The sequence below is a fragment of the Ovis aries genome, chromosome 26 (genome assembly GCF_016772045.2).
Source record: "Ovis aries strain OAR_USU_Benz2616 breed Rambouillet chromosome 26, ARS-UI_Ramb_v3.0, whole genome shotgun sequence".
Classification (NCBI taxonomy): Eukaryota; Metazoa; Chordata; class Mammalia; order Artiodactyla; family Bovidae; genus Ovis; species Ovis aries.
The window spans coordinates 22,317,364-22,334,232 of record NC_056079.1 but is presented as its reverse complement, the minus strand read 5'-3'; the positions used below and the strand labels follow the sequence as shown (position 1 = coordinate 22,334,232).

The following is a 16,869-nucleotide window of genomic DNA, read 5'->3' as shown; positions in this document are numbered from 1 at the left end:
GCTATTCCTACATGGTGAGAATTGCCATCCCTACATGCTTTTATTTAACCTCTTGGCAGGAGTGGGTAGATCCTTGGGCTTCCACTTGGCCTTTTCTGTCATAACCATCACAGAACCTGTGTAAGGATTCTGCCTGTAACTGTCACTCCCCACCAAATGGTCAGACATTGGGAGAGTAATCACAAGATGTGTCTGCCATAAATTCCCTACTACTCTAGAATCAGGATTCTCCACTAGCTCTAGCATTTCCCACTTTAATACATTAAACATTTCTAGGCCACCAATCTGTTTTACTGGCCATGAAGATAATCAGTTAACATTCCTGTTAACTTCATAATCAGTTAACCACTGACACAGATCTCTGTCTCTCAAAAATAAGACTATCACCCAACACAGTTATTCTCAATGCACTCATATGATCAATGACAAATCAACACTGCCACCTGACCTGTGCATCTCTAGGATCCTGCTACCCCACTGAGATGATGAAGTCCAGTGTTATTGCAGAATCCCTTATTGTCAGCTCTGTCTTACTGGAAACAATCACTACAGGGCTTTATATGCTGGTGCCCCCACCAATACGGGTTTTTAACAATTTAATGAATGAAAACATTTTTGGCCATTGTAGAGAAGATTTTTATAGGTATAGGGCAGTTTATACATAACATAGTCAATCTAACATTCAGTCTAAATCAGTAAAGTTCTGGTATTTGATGCCTAGTGACTGAAGGCTACTGTTGGGTTCAACTGTCAGTTAGCCAAGATATTAAGAGAAGGTGGCAAGGTAGGTTCAGGAGTATTTGGGAGTTTAAACACCATTCTCAGGCACTCAATTCAATACTCTAAATCCATCAATAGATTCATCCCAATCAGTGTTCATATCTTATCCTTTCCAGCTTAATATCTATAGGGTCCACTCATAAAATATCTTTCAAACTACTGCAACAGAAATTAGTGACTTCCTGTAACATATTTTGGAGTTCCCTGGTGGCTCAGACGGTAAAGCATCTGTCTACAATGTGGGAGACCTGGATTCGATCCCTGGGTCGGGAAGATCCGCTGGAGAAGGAAATGGCTACCCACTCCAGTACTATTGCCTGGGAAATTCCATGGACAGAGGAGCCTGGTAGGCTACAGTCCATGGGGTTGCAGAGTCGGACACGACTGAGTGACTTCACTTTCCTTTCACTTTCTTGTAACATATTTAGGGTGTAGATCGCCTCTTTTTGAGGCATGGCATGAACTTCCCAGTCCAGTCTGTGAGTCCCTACCTTTTGTGGACCTGAAAAGGTGAGGTGGAGATACTGCCTGAGATGACACAGCAGCCTCTTACGAGGTAACAGCATGATAACCATTTTAGCATATAGTGTATTAATGGAAAATTTGAGGTGTGGTATGGCCAAGAGATCGGAAATGATTGCATTGAAAAGTTAGTTTATTACTCATAGTTCCAAGAGGAGGGGCCTGCTGTGCCCCGCACCATCTGGGGCAGCAGCAGGCTCGGTAGGGAGGCAGAGGGGGAGAGAACTGTGGGCCAGAGCCATCACGGTGATTTCTGGGGGTGGAGGAAGCCCGTGAGGAAGGATGAACAGGTTTAGGATTGGCTGTTTTGAATAATTTCAGTGGGCTCTGGGGCACAGAAACTGTTTTTAGTTGTCTGGTACCTGGAACTGGAATATGTTGCCCACCAGGCTTCCTGGCCTCCTTAATCACCAGAAATCAGTCTGAGGCGAGAGAAGAAATTGGGGCAAGGCTTCACTGGGGCCCTTGCTCCAGCAGCAGGGGCAATAACAAACAAGGCTCCTTTGCTCACTGACTCCCTGAGGCGTGGTGAGCTGGTTCCTTTTATGGGCTGAGGGTAGGGGTCTATCCAGGGGGCACGTGCAGTACCCAGCTTTTGCTTTCAGCTCTTCACAAGTGATAGTTGGGGTTATTTGGTCTTTCTGCATCTCTGTCCAGAATTTGCCTCAACTGCACATGCACACGCTTATTCTTCATCTCTTACTGTTTCTCTTATATTTTTTTAGTTTGAGGAGAGGTGTGTCCAGGTTCAGGCACCACAGTACTATAGCTGAGGGTCCCGGGTCCTAGACCTGTCTCACTTAGAGAACGGGTAGAGGCTTAGTGTGAGAGCTCACTAAAGGAGATGGTTAGTGGTGTGGGCTTCAGATTAGTTGGTTTGTATTTGAAAACACATTCGTATTTGAGTTGTTACTAAGAACTGGCTAGTCCTACAAGGGCAGTCCCTCCAGGGTCTGCAAGACCCCAGATATCAAAGTAACGGAACAGTTCAGTCGCTCAGTCGTATCCAACTCTTTGTGACCCCATGAACTGCAGCACACCAGGCCTCCCTGTCCATCACCAACTCCCAGAGTTCACCCAAACCCATGTCCATTGAGTTGGTGATGCCATCCAACCATCTCATCCTCTGTCATCCCCTTCTCCTCCTGCCATCATTCTTTCCCAGCATCAGTGTCTTTTCAAATGAGTCAGTTCTTCGCATGAGGTGGCCAAAGTATTGGAGTTTCAGCTTCAACATGAGTCCTTCCAGTGAACACCCAGGACTGATTTCCTTTAGGATGGATTGGTTGGATCTCCTTGCAGTCCAAGGGACTCTCAAGAGTCTTCTCCAACACCACAGTTCAAAAGCATCAATTCTTCAGTGCTCAGCTTTCTTTGCAGTTCAATTCTCACATCCATACGTGACCACTGGAAAAACCATATCCTTGACTAGACAGACCTTTGTTGACAAAGTGATGTCTCTGCTTTTAATATGCCATCTAGGTTGGTCCTAACTTTCCTTCCAAGGAGTAAGCGTCTTTTAATTTCATGGCTGCAATCATCTGCAGTGATTTTGGTGCCCAGAAAAATAAAGTCAGCCACTGTTTGCACTGTTTCCCTATCTGCCTCCCATAAAGTGATGGGACTGGATGCCATGATCTTAGTTTTCTGAATGTTGAGCCTTAAGCCAACTTTTTCACTCTCCTCTTTCACTTTCATCAAGAGGCTCTTTAGTTCTTCTTCACTTTCTGCCTATAAGGGTGGTGTCATCTGCATATCTGAGTTTATTGATATTTCTCCCAGCAATCTTGATTCCAGCTTGTGCTTCCTCCAGCCCAGCATTTCTCATGATGTATTCTGCATAGAAGTTAAATAAGCAGGGTGACAATATACAGCCTTGCCGTACTCGTTTTCCCATTTGGAACGGGTCTGTTGTTCCACGTCCAGCTCTAACTGGTGCTTCCTGACCTGCATACAGGAGAGGATGATCATCAAAATTTTTTCTCTGCAGAGGGAGGCTGGTTCCTTCTGTATGTGTGTGTAGGTTGTGTGGTTGCAGAATGAAAGGGGGATATCTCTGCTGATAAGGTGGATTCAGAGCAGTTTAGCTGTTCAAAGATTTTAGCATTGATCATTTCTGCTCAGATGCCCCACCTCATGTCTCGGGGTTTACCTTCTTTCTCAGTAGTGACCTTAAAGTATCATATATTTTTCTAACATTTGATATTTAAATGGTGTTGTAAATGAGGAGCTTTTAGTGTGTATTTGCTGCAGCTATAGGAGATGAGAGCCTCTTCAAAACAGCCCTCAAGATTTTCTGATTTGTTTTCTCAGTTTGTTCTTAACTGGGCATTCAAAGACTATCAGTTTGCCCTTTGCACTATTATGGTTTCTAGGCTAGTTAGAGAAAGCCAACTGACTCAGCATCTTTATAATCATGATTGTTGCCATAGTCACCAAGTACGTTAGCACTTGACCTCCGTCTGCACATCCCTCATCCAGTGCTACCAGTGGGGATAATTTGAGTTCTCATGAGGTCACCACATGCTGCAGAGTTATTATTGGTCCATTACCCCCAGCAAAGAGTTCATTTCTCAGATATCTCATATAAACTCAATCTTAGAATCTTATTTTGATATGATTCTACAGCCCTGAACAGTGGAAAACCCAGTTTCCTAAAGCTAGTCCAAAAGCCTCTCACTCTTTCTAGTCAGTGTCCCAGCTGGAAAAAGATGGAATATTCACAGTGAGTAACTAAGGAAGTTTAATAAATGAATGTTGTACTAAAGTGTGGGCAGAGTGTACAGAAACCATCAAAGGATATTGCAAAACCCTGAAGCCAGCAAAAGTGGGTAGCCTCCTAAAATCCCTGGTTAAAATGGCAAGCAGGAAGGCAGTGTTCTAGACCCAGGGTGGGCACTTGCATCGGAAGGGTCTTCTTACACAAACTGGTCTCTCCATCCGATTAATGCAGCTGACTGACAGTGACCCTGAAGCAAGGGCATCTGTAAAAGAAAAACGACCTCAATTTCTTTCTCTCCCTTCATTTTCTGCCAGAACTTCCTATCAGTTTTACAGAAGCCCCAGGGTAACAGCAGGAAGGTACAGTTCACATAGGTCTGCTTCCAGTGATCCAGGAGGAGAATGTCTAGAGGGTAGATTTGGTGGGGCAGACACAAGATAGCCAGCCTAGGCACCAACCCAAAGGAGAAAAGTTAGGGCTAGTCCTGACATCCTAATGCTTCTTCTAAGCCCCTAATGAGTTCCTTCCTCTTTGTGTAGCTGAAGTCACGTTAAACGTTAGTTGTTGACTCAGTTCTTGTCAAGCTAAGAAAGTGAGTCTTCACTAATCCCTAAGCATCTTCCAAGTCAGAGGGCAAATGAACATTTTCCTCTCTTATTTTTCTGTATAAGATACTTAATGATCCGCATGTCTAAAACAATACTAACATGCAAGAGGCACTCCTCACTTAACATGAATCCTTCAAAAGTGAAAGTGTTGGTCCCTCGTAATCCTCACTTTCTCAGGATTATGTAGCCAGTACAGATACTTTAGAATATCGAAGTGTTGTTAGTCGCTCTGAAGGACCTAAGCTACTCCATTTTGTTAAAGAAGACTCCATTTTGTAAAAATTCCCAGAAAAGAGCTTTTTGGAAATCCCTTAACCTCACCCCACCACCCTGGGACCAATCAGAACCCATGGCAAGCCCGGGAAATGGGAACCAGTCAGAACCCAACACCTAACCCTTCCACAGAAGGTAACCAGTTAGACGTCTCCCAACCTGGAAACTCCCGTTTTTCAAATTTTTCGCTCGAGAATACCCTATATAAGCAATGAAACCCAGAGCTCGGGGCTCCTCCCTATAGCCGCTGAGTTGATATCGGTGGGAACCCCAGCTCGAGCTTGGTAATAAAAATTATCTTGCTTTTGCATCGGATATCGGCTTCCTGATGGTCATTGGGAGATTTCGTGACTTGGGCGTAACAGCTCAGTCATGTCTGACTCTGCGATCCCATCAACTGTAGCCCTTCAGGCTCCTCTGTCCATGAAATTCTCCAGGTAAGAATACTGGAGTGGGTTACCATTTCCTTCTCCAGGGGATCTTCTCCACAAAGAAATGGAACAGAGGTCTTTTGCATTGCAGGTGGATTCTTTACCTTCTGAGCCAGCAGAGAAGCCCAACATAAATGCTTCATTTTGACCTAAGAATATGAAGATGAAAAAGGAAAAATGTAATCAGGTTGAAAGGTTAAAGTGGCATTTTTATGCCCAGAAAGTAAATTCATATTCTGAGATCAAATGTAGGGTTTATGTCTTCTTAGCTTTATTGACTAGGTAATTAAAAAAACTTTTCCTCAGTCTCATTATGGCCCCCATTTTCATTCAGATGTGAACAAAAACTGTATTAGAGATAAAATAGCTAATGTTTCTGGCACACATAAGGCACTGAGTAATTGGAAAGGATTATTGACAGCATCAGACATAGAAATAAGAGAAAATATTGATTTAGGTGTCTAAAAGATGAATGAAAACCCTTGAAATTTAGAAATTCTCAAGATGTCTTCAATAATTCTTAGAATCCTAACAAAACAGACCGATTTGTATGCCTGCATTCTGAGTGGAAATATGTAGCCACCAGCCATGTGTGTGTACTGAGAGACAGCTCTTTTCTTTTTTTAATTAGAAGCATCTCCCCATCCAGACAGATTTTCCAGCTATAAAGGAATTAAAATTACCTCTGTGAGCCAAACAGTTGAGAAATGTGTGTGGTCCAACGTTTTGGCTACTTGGGGTCTTAACAAGGAAATTGGGAAAATTGAAAAAAACAATAATGAATTGGGGAAAAAAAACAATAATGGAAACGAAGATACAGGCTGGACTGCATTTGTTACAAAGCAGGGACACCATTAGATTAAAGCCATTTACATTTTGAATTTCAGCAGTCCCTAAAATCAGCTTATATGCAAAGCTCCTTATACTAAAATGAGCTTAATTTCTGGTTGTAAACAGTTCCACTGAACATAAAATTTCAGGCTTCGTGTGGATCCCTTGGATTAGCTTAGGAAAATCTTTAGTTACATTAAAACCTTATATGATGAATTTATTCCTTCAAACATATACCAACAATTTTCTAGTGCATTTTCCCATTGGTATGAGTTTTCCAGCCAGCATTCTAGAAGGTTAAGGTAAGGCTCTAGTTATTTAATGGGCCTCAGACATTCCTTCTGCTCTGGTATATATTTTCACTATTTGAAATGAGCACATTGACAGTATTTCTCTATTACTTTTATTTAGACTCATACTGCAGAACACCTCCTTCAAGAATGTAGGATATACTAATATTTCTAAAAATATATAGGAAAAGTCACTTATTAGTTTGGGATTTCCACTATCCATTCTCCTTTATTTTTGGTGTCATTTTTCAGGCATTCATCCCTTCCCCGTGCAGTCTGTGTGAACTTGTCCTCAGATCTTTCTTCCAATGTAGTCAGCACATACATCCCTTCAAGCTGTTGATGGTTTTTTGTTTGGAGATGGATTCATGGTTCCCTTCATGTCAATGAGATACGAGTATATATTCTCACAACAGGCTTCTTGGGAACAAGCATTTTTCATTTTTTAGCAGGTGTTGTTTGGAAAGAATCTTTTCATTAACCAGAATTAAATGAGGATGTCTGTTGCCCTGGAAGCTGCTGGCAACCATTCTATGACATGAGGGTTTTCAGTCTTAGCATGCAGCAGATGTAGAAGACGGAGAAGTTGAATACATTGCAGTCTTTGAAGATACTCAAACTTGACTGACGCCTTCCTAGCCTGTATTCTGGTTTTAGGTGTATGTGCCACAGATTGCCACCACTTTGTAGCTCGTGTAAGTGTCCAGTTTCATTACTGAGGTCTGTTGCTTGCAACGGAGAAATGTCTAACATAAATGTTTATCCATCTTAATACACTTTCACTTTGCCTATTCAACCAACATTTTGACACAGCCAGTGTGCCATTATAAAGGCTCCAAGCATACTGCATTTCTTCTGTGGGTACATGCAATTCAAAGCAATTTTTTTCCACTTTCAAAGTTTCCATAGAAAATTTTGACTTGATTTAGATATGAGTGCATTTTTAGTTCCAAAATGATGTTTTTAATGATGTTTTTGCTACCCTTTTTACTCAGAATTGGCAACTCCTTAAGCAAAAAAATATTTGATTCATAGATATATAATTTTATATATACTATATACACACATAACACATAAATAGTAATATTATGTAAAAGAGAATAATGTATACACACTTGGGAAACTATTTATTTTCATCGTTCATGAGAGGAAACGTCAATCAGTGTGACAAACTTCCTGGTCTTATTTTAAGAAATTGCCATAGCCATCACTGCTTTAGCAAGTCTTCCCTGGTGGCTCAGAGGGTAAAAGCATCTGCCTACAATGCAGGAGACCCGGGTTCGATCCCTGGGTGGGAAAGATCCCCTGGAGAAGGAAATGGCAACCCGCTACAGTCCATGGGGTCACGACTTCACTTCACTTCCTCCCTGCTTCCAGGAACCACCAGCCCAGTCTGCAGTCATCAACAATCGAAGCCAGGACCCTCTGTCAGCAAGATAATGACTTGCTGAAGACTCAGGTAATGGTTAGTATTTATTAGCAGTAATGCATTTTAACATGAAGGTATGTACATTGTTCTTCTAGGCATAGTGTTATTGCATACGTAATAGACTTCAGAATAGTGTACGGTGTAGTGTAAGCATACTTTTTATAGATACTGGGAAACCAAGGAAAAATGTATACTTAATTTTATATTGTGATAGTCTTGCTTTATTGTGGTAGTCTGGAACCAAAACCCACAGTATCTCCAAGGTGTTTCTTCTCACAGCTAAGACCTAAGAATCTTTAAAAAGTGAGTGCATCCTGAAATATTTATTAAAAAGCACTGTTAAATTCCCAGTTGAAAGTTTTTGGAGTACAAACACAAAAATAAAATGAAACTCAAAAACCTGCCAGTAACCCTTGAAATATATAGCACTTGCTGATATTTGAGATAATGGTACTTTAAAGGAGTTAACATGCAAATCAGACTACAGAATGTTTTTCCTCATTGCAAGTAACTGTTTTCCTATTACTTCCATTTAAAATATTTTTTTAAAAACAGCCTGTCAGAGTATTGGATATGTTTTTCTCAGTACTTTTTAAGAGTAGATAGTATTTTATTGATTAAAAGGTTGAAGCCAGGGAGGGTGCCTTGGTTTAAAAAGATTGATCTGCCTGCGGTGAGGAGGGTGAGTGCAGGGGGATCTGACCCGTTTTCACAGCCTTTCTTTCTCCAGCTGTTTTCCTCTGACTCCTCATCTTCACAGGCTTCCTCACCACCCCCAACCGACCGCAGCATCTCTCCCTTCCATGAATCTCCCCACCCTCTTCCTTCAGTTTCCTTCTTTGTACCCCCTTTCCGCCCTCCCTCCTTTCAAATCCTGGCTCATTACCTTTTAAATAGTCTCTTTCAAACCACAAGCCCGATGAGCAGATTGTTAACAAAAGATTAAGATGAGGATACAGAGAGTTTGGTATGAAAGTTTCTTTAGTCAGACAGACCAGAGCTGTCGTCGTCTCCTCCCCTCTACTATTTTCTTAGTGAACAGACGTACAGGCTTTCTGTATCCACAGGTTCTGCTTCTGTAGGTTCAGCCAACTGTGGATTGAAATTCCAGAATTTCCAAAAGGCAAACTTGAATTTGCATTGTAACAACTTTTTTACATTGTATTTATATTACAATGACTTAAGTAGCATTTACATTTTATTAGGCATTACTGGTAATTTAGAGACGATTTAAAGTACACTGGAGGATGGCTGTAGAATATATGTAAATTCTGTGCCATTTTAGGACTTCCCTTGTGACTCATTGTGTTCACCTGGAATACAGGAGATGCGAGGTCGATCCCTGGGTTGGGAAAATTGGAGAAAGGAATGGCAAGCCACACCAGTATTCTTGCCTGAGAAATCCCATGGACAGAGAAGCCTGGCAGGCTACAGTTCATGGGGTCACAAAAGAGAGGACTTAGCAACAAAACAACAATGTGCCATTTCATACAAGGTTCTCAAACATCCTAGGATCTTGGTCCTTGGATACCTAGGGATTCGCTGTACACACTGCCAGAATACATGGAACTTCAGTTATTAGAGTAATCGTCAAATGTGGATGATAGGGTTATGTGAATGATGTTTGTTATTATTTCAAAGAAACACAACCACCACCTTAGATACGTATTATAAATTCCTCTACTCGCTTAGGAAAAAAACAGTCGAAATCTCCATGTGGCCTATGTAGTGACCTGTTCTAGAACTTACAGCTCACAAATACCTTTTTCTGAATGAACTGTCAAGAATCTGAAAAGAAAGTTTTGACTTTTCCGATTTTAGATTTTTTTCTTTTTTGTATATAGACAGATTTAAAAGCTAATTTAGATATAGCCATGGAGAAGGCAATGGCACCCCACTCCAGTACTCTTGCCTGGAAAATCCCATGGATGGAGAAGCCTGGTAGGCTACAGTCCATAGGGTCACAAGAGTCAGACACGACTAAGCGACTTCACTTTCACTTTAGATATAGCCAACCAGGTGAAATGAGACAACTTTTTAAACTCACTGTTCAGACTGAAGAGTTTGAGACTGATGTAGTAAGTGTAAGATGACAGAATGCTTGACAGTGTCCCCTTGTAGACAAAGAATGTTCTTCAGCTTTATGGTTAAGCTCTGACAGTCACACAAACATTCTCACCCTGGGCAGGGGCAGTGCTGGAGATGCTGCAAGCGACTCCCTGGGCTGTGCACGTGGGAGCCAGGATAGTAGATAGGGTTGCTGTGGTCGGATGACTGCGGTTAAGAAGCTGGTTTGTGAGTATACATGTTGTAATTTTTAGGGGTCCCCCAAACTGACCCTTCTAAGGGGAGAATTTCATCTAATGATAATTCAGACTTATGAAAGACATATTACTGCCAGTATGAAAATCTATAACAGCATCAGAGAAGTTCTTGTTTCTTTTCAGGACTTCAGAGAAAACAGACACAAGGGAATCCTGATCTGAGAAAATGGAGTCCATGTATTTTCATTGAGCTGAAGGTAATTTGATCTGTAACCATTTCTGTGTTATATTCCCAGTTTAACACACTGTTCTCTATTCCAAAATACAGAATCATGTAACAGTTCCTTGGGACAGTTGTAAAACTTGTAGACTTTTGTCCAAGGACAGAGAAGATCTTTATACAGGAGAATTTATATAGCATGAGTCAGTTTGAACCCTCAGCCACATAGATGTTTAAGTGAAAACAACACTCAGTTAACTAATTGGGAGTGGTGACGAATACGTAAACTGAGCTTTTCAATGCGCATGTCAGAGTTTGGGTGAGGTAGGAGGATATCTATCTGTAGAGACAAGATTTACTAGAATAAATATAGAGTGATTTAGACAACATTTTAAAAACTCATGAATCTTAGCCTACAACACATATAAACTGTTGTTCTCTATAAGTGCTTAATTTGCTTGCCTTAACCATTTATTGGAGCAGGAGAAAGCTTCAAGGACATAAATGTTATGGATAACTGCCCAAAAGTTGAGTGGTAGTAATGAGACATGCCGTTTACAACAGGGAGGAAACCTACCTCTCCGTCCCCTTTCTTTATTGAGGTGTAAGTGTGTGTGCGGTAAGAGCACCTAAAAGCACCTCCTTAGGGACCTTTCAGTGTCTGGCACAGTACACAGCTGTAGCGCCGTGCTGTGTACGCCGTGCTGTACAGTGGCGCTGCAGCACTTACTGCACTTGCCCAGCAGCAGCCCATCTCGCCCCCCCCCCCACCCCGCCCCTACCGTTTGTCTGTCCCGGTTCAGCTGAGGGAGGGAGGCAGTTCTCATTTGTGTGTCTCACTTCATTTAGCATAATGCCCTCCAGGTTCATCCACATTGTCACAAATGGCAGGACATCCTTCTTAACAGTATCCTGATTAATAGATAATCACAGTTTATCATCTAGAGATGAATGGATATTTTTTGGATGCTAAAATTTCCATTAATTCTTATTTCTTTTATTTCCTTAGGAAAGCAAATGTAAGCATTGTGTAATTAAGAACATCCATATAATCCTGGTGTTGGAATCAAATTGTTTGCTTATTCTCATTCTTTGTGTGACGAGTGATTTTTTCTTCCCCCCTAAACCTGGACATTCAAGCTAAAATCTGATTATTATTTAAATTTTGTGTTCATCAAGCTTCCTCCAGTGGCCACTTCAGTGGAAGAAGAGGGTGGGGGTGTCGTCTAGTTACCTTCAGACGAGCTGGACGCAGGTTCTTCACATGGCCTGGTTTCCCATTGGGATGAACATGGGCTCTTTGTTACTACTGGTTGGGCTCAGAGTTCCAGCTTCCGCTTCAACTTCGGTTGGGACCTGGCTGGGAGCAGGAGAAGATCTCGACACTGGGCTCCATTGGGGCCCCCACCGCCAGTTCCTTGGAGGAAGTGGACTCGTTATCACTGAGTAGTGCTAAGAGCCTTGACTGCATTGTTCCTGTTCTCCTCACCCCTCGGTGAGGAGGTGGAGGTACCCTGTTACTGCGGCAGAGGAGTGGCGATCCAGACTCTGTCCTCGTCTCCACTGCAGCATGGCATGAGAGTGGTCTGTCAGGGATGGAAGGCTCAGTTCTCCAGTCAGCCTGTTCTGATACCAAGCTGCAGGAGGAGTTAGGGTGTCTCACTGTTGCCCGCCAAGGGTGGAAGTCTTGCTTTTCCACTCAGAACTTTAGAAAGGATGAGGCTGGGGCTTACTACTCTACAGGTTACTCTACAGCGGTTATTGGGTGAAGGTTTTTCTCTTGTTACCTGGTCCTTCGGCTACAGAGAGGAGGCTGTGCTAGGGTTCTTTCAGCAGCTTCTCCAGTATTCATTCTGAGATAGCATGAGACCAAAAGAAAACTTCAAAATTCACCAAGTCATTCCACGTAAACATAAATATCTCCCAGTTTTGAACTTGTACTTGGTGGTTGAAATAGGTAAAAGTACATCTATTCTTCTCCATCCTCTTTGAAAGTTCGATAAAATTCATATGATTCTTGTTTTGTAAATTGAGGTATACGTGAAATGTAACATTTCAGATGTATGATAAAATGGTTCAGTGTTTGCATATATTGTGAAATGATCACAATAAATAATCTTTTTAGAAAGCTATAATAAACTGAACAAAATGTTTATTGTCACATGCCTCACAGCAGGTAATACTTAATGTGATATATGTCTCTGATCTTTTACCCTGCTTTAATGCCAAGTACTAAAGAAAATGACACAAACACAGATCGATTATTACTGCCAGCAAAAAAAAAAATCACATCCCTTTGGTGAAATGCAATGATACAAACCATGAGGTTGGATAATGCGGATGGCACTTTAAATGGAAAGGAAAGTCAAGAATTAAAACAATTGTGATGGAGTCCTGTGGTATTCTTTTAAAACTCCTATTAAACTATTGGAGGGTGATGGGGTACAAATGGAGACGTGAGCAGGTGCTTCAGGGTGACTGCTGCGGTTTATCTGGACCTCACCTGATTTTAACACTGAACGTCTCTCAGTCCTGGACAAACAGGAACAGTAGTCATCCCGACTCAAGAACCGTGCTGATTTATAGGTACTGTGCAATTTTAATCTTACTAGTAAATGTAACTGTGGCTGTTTTACTGATGCATCCAAGGAATTATTAAAATAACTGGGTGACATTCACCACATTCTCTTACCTCACCCGCCGTTGTACCTGGGAACTTGTGACTTCTAGTAATTACTGAATTGGGTTTTCTGCTCTTGTTCTTCACCTCCTTTAGCCCCTCTGTTTCCAAACAGCAGAGTTCTTAAGAATTGTATTAGAATCAAGCAATTGGAGAGAGATATTTATGATTAGAAAACTGTTGACTACATCCAAAGTTTATTATATTATCTGTAGAATAATAAACATTTTAAAATGAATTAATGTAGTTTGCTATATTTGCTGAATCACTTACTTACTGGACTCTTCATTTACAAGAAATGATGGTGATGTAGCATATCTTGTATTTATAAACTAACCCTTTACAGAAGAAACTAACAACACTGTAAAGCCACTATACTTCAATAAAAACTAAAAGCATTAAAATTGCAATAATTTTATTGTTTTGTTATGTATACCCCCTTTAAGTAATGAATGTAATTTTTACAGTGTGTTGTATAAATTGGCATGTTAGGAATATAGCACATTGAATTAAATCCTGTAAGACTAATTTTTAAATAAATCTTAATTTTTTCTTTAGAGTAATAAACCTAAGTCAATAGGCATTCTTCAAAAATGTTTTTACAATGGGAACACTACTCAGCCATAGGGTTTCCCATGTGATTCTGTGGTAACGAGTCCTCCTGCCAAAGCGGGAGATGCAAGTTCAATCCCTGGGTCAGGAACATCCCCTGGAGGAGGAAAAGCCTACCCACTGCAGTATTCTTGCCTGGAAAATCCCATGGACAGAGGAACCAGGTGGGTCTGCAGTCCATGGGGTCACAAAAGAGTCAGACATGACTTAACAACAATTAGCCATAAAAAGGAACAAATCTGAATCAGTTGTTGTAAGGTAGGTGAGCCTGTTATACAGAGTTAAGTCAGAAGCAGAAAAATACCATATATTAACGGACACACATGGAATCTAGAAAGATGTTACTGGTGAACCTATTTTTAGGGCAGTAACAGAGACATTGAGAACAGGCTTGTGGACACAGTGAGGTAAGCAGAGGGTGGGATGAATTGCAAGAGGGAATCTACTGTGGGATGCAGTGGGCTCACCCAGGCACTCAGTGACCACCAAGAGGGACGGGAGGGAGGGGACATACCTGTGGCCGATTCTTGCTGATGTTTGGCAGAAACCAACACAACATTGTAAAGCATTTATCTTCCAATTAAAAATAAATTTTAAAAATGCTTTTAATGATATACGATACTATAGACATTTTCCCTGAAGTGTAACACACCTTTACCATTCACATAAATCAGTGAACACATCTACACTTACTTGTGCTTTTAACTCAGCCACATAGTGTATTATTTATAAAGAATTTTTTTGTCTGCATTTTAAGGCTTCAAGCAAATTTCCATTGAAAAAATATCTTCCAAATTACCAAGACTCCTGCTAAGGAGGGGATGTGCACAGTAGCAGTTAGGACAGTTAATCAGTTGGATTTGTCGTCTATAAAGGGGAAAAATCATTAGCAAGACACTGGGTGGCTAGTGACAGCTTAAATACTTATTAATCAAAAAATTGTCAGTTCTTTCATTTAAAATAGATAGGTTGAGCCTTTTTCAATTTAAGTTTTTGATTTATGTCACTTTGCAAAAACCTAAACACTTAAGAGTCTTGTCATGCCCCAAAACTTAAACTTTTTAATAAAAGTTAAACAAATTGTTCTAGAAGAAGTCAAAAGACTCCTGTCTGCACACTACATTGGAGCCTCATCAGACCTTAGTAAACATTGTATCAAGAGGTTCACATACTAGTGTCCAAAAATGCCCTTTAAAATATAATAATGAAATGTTAGAAATACCACAGAATTAAAAGAGCTATTATCTCAAGTGGCTTAAATAAACAAAGCCATACCTGTGCTGAAACACACAAAAGCCAGTTATACTTGGAATTTGAGAATCAACACTGCTCTCAAGTAACAAACTTGCCAAAACTCACCTTTCAGTTGGCCTCCACTAGTCCAGTATCTCAAAGACCTCTAGTAAAAATACCACGTGTACTCTTTTTAACATTAACTTTGTAATCCTACTGTCTCAGCCTCAGTCATCAATTCTGTTTTTCATTCAGGTTTCACAGTTCTCTTGCATAATCATCATGTTAATTGTGTCATTGATCAACTCAGGATACTCCAGTGCAAACCAGTTTCCCAAGCTTCCTAAGGTAGATGTGGATTCTTTTTACAAAACATGGTCTTTCCTTTAGGATAAAACAATGTGAAAGTCAGTGGGACACAGAGGATGCAAACTAGCATCTAGATTTTATCACAGTCATTGTAGCCTTGCCATCATTAAATTACTGAATTCTTGTTAACTATGTTAATACACAGACATACAGTCTTACATAACCAACTTTTTTTTTTTTTTTTTTGGTGGCGGCACTGGGTCTTCCTGCAAGGTGAGGGCTTCCGTAGTTGTGCTGTGCAGGCTCAGTTGCAGTATATGAGACTTCCCTGACCAGGGACCGAACCCAGGCCACTTGCCTTGGGAGCAAAGAGTCTTACCCACTGGATGACAGGGAAGTCCATCTTACATGATCAATTTGATTTGTACAATTTATTTAAATGGGGCTGGAACAGTCAACAATGAGTATATAATCACTACTGTTGCAAATCTCAGGAATTTTTAATTACTCAAGTGACCTCACTGGGGTAGTTATTGATCACATACTTGCAGGCAGTTTATTGTGGTTTTGAAAAAAGAGCTAAGGATCAGCAAGTGAGCGAATTTGCTCAGTTGTGTCCGACTCTTTGTGACCCCATGGACTGTAGCCTACCAGGTTCCTCCATCCATGGGATTTTCCAGGCAAGAATACTAGAGTGGATTGTCATTTCCTTCTCCAGGGGATCTTCCCGACCTAGGGATTGAACCCAGGTTGGTCAAATACTCACCTAATTACCTATTGAACATATTATGGTACTTTTAGATCTGGAATATACCTGAGGTGATCATTGAATTCATCAAAATTCCATGTGTAGGGGAAATAGTGGATGCTTTTGTTTGAGAATGTAACTCTGCCTTAGTGTGCAGATAAGTATGGAAACCAACGAGGTATGGGAACAAAAGTTCTGAGAAAGATTTTGGAGAGAAAGTGAGGAGACTGTCAAGACACATATGATTCAAACAGCCTGGAGCAGAAAGAAAGCACTGACTCCAGTGTTATGTTTTAGCTAAGATCTTTATGAGAGAATTCAGAGATGAAAGTTAAAAATTTTTCTCCATAATCTTTGAAAAACCTTAGAAAACCCTACGCTGAAAGCACAAGGCACCCGTTTGTCTTTGTAACATGCTATACAATTGAAGATCATGGGTACTTGGCATGTTATTGGACGCCAAATACCAATAATAATAAAGCAGACAGCTCAAAGGCAGTAAGAAGATCCTGTATTTGAAGTGTAGAAAATTCATGAGAAAAAAGAAAACAAGCATGGAAATGTATTGGGAATAATAGAGGACATTTATTATAAGTGAACAATTGGATAATTTTTAATAGACCGGACACTCGTGGAATCTTCCCAAAATAACGAAGATTAATCTTTTTACCAACACAAATCCCACCCAACAAAAGATAACCACTAATCCAACTTCTGAAAAAAAAAAATCAATTTTATTTTTCACCAACACAAATTCTTTTTACCAACACAAATCCCACCCAACAAAAGATAACCACTAATCCAACTTCTGAAAAAAAAAATCCATTTTATTTCCCCCCTGTACGTACAAATGCTGTAAGATTTGGCATCTTTCAGCACGTGCTTGTTTTCGTCTGTTGAGCTGCTGTACCAAGAAC

The 16,869-nt window shown here is 40.6% G+C and overlaps 1 long non-coding RNA gene across 1 annotated transcript; it reads left to right on the top strand.

Moving 5' to 3' along the window:
* Positions 1 to 7,736: 7,736 nt before the first annotated feature.
* On the top strand, positions 7,737 to 13,288 carry LOC121818059 (uncharacterized). Its single transcript, XR_006058166.2, has 3 exons — positions 7,737 to 7,916; positions 10,334 to 10,407; positions 11,550 to 13,288. It is a non-coding gene; the product is annotated as an uncharacterized LOC121818059 (long non-coding RNA).
* Positions 13,289 to 16,869: the final 3,581 nt, after the last annotated feature.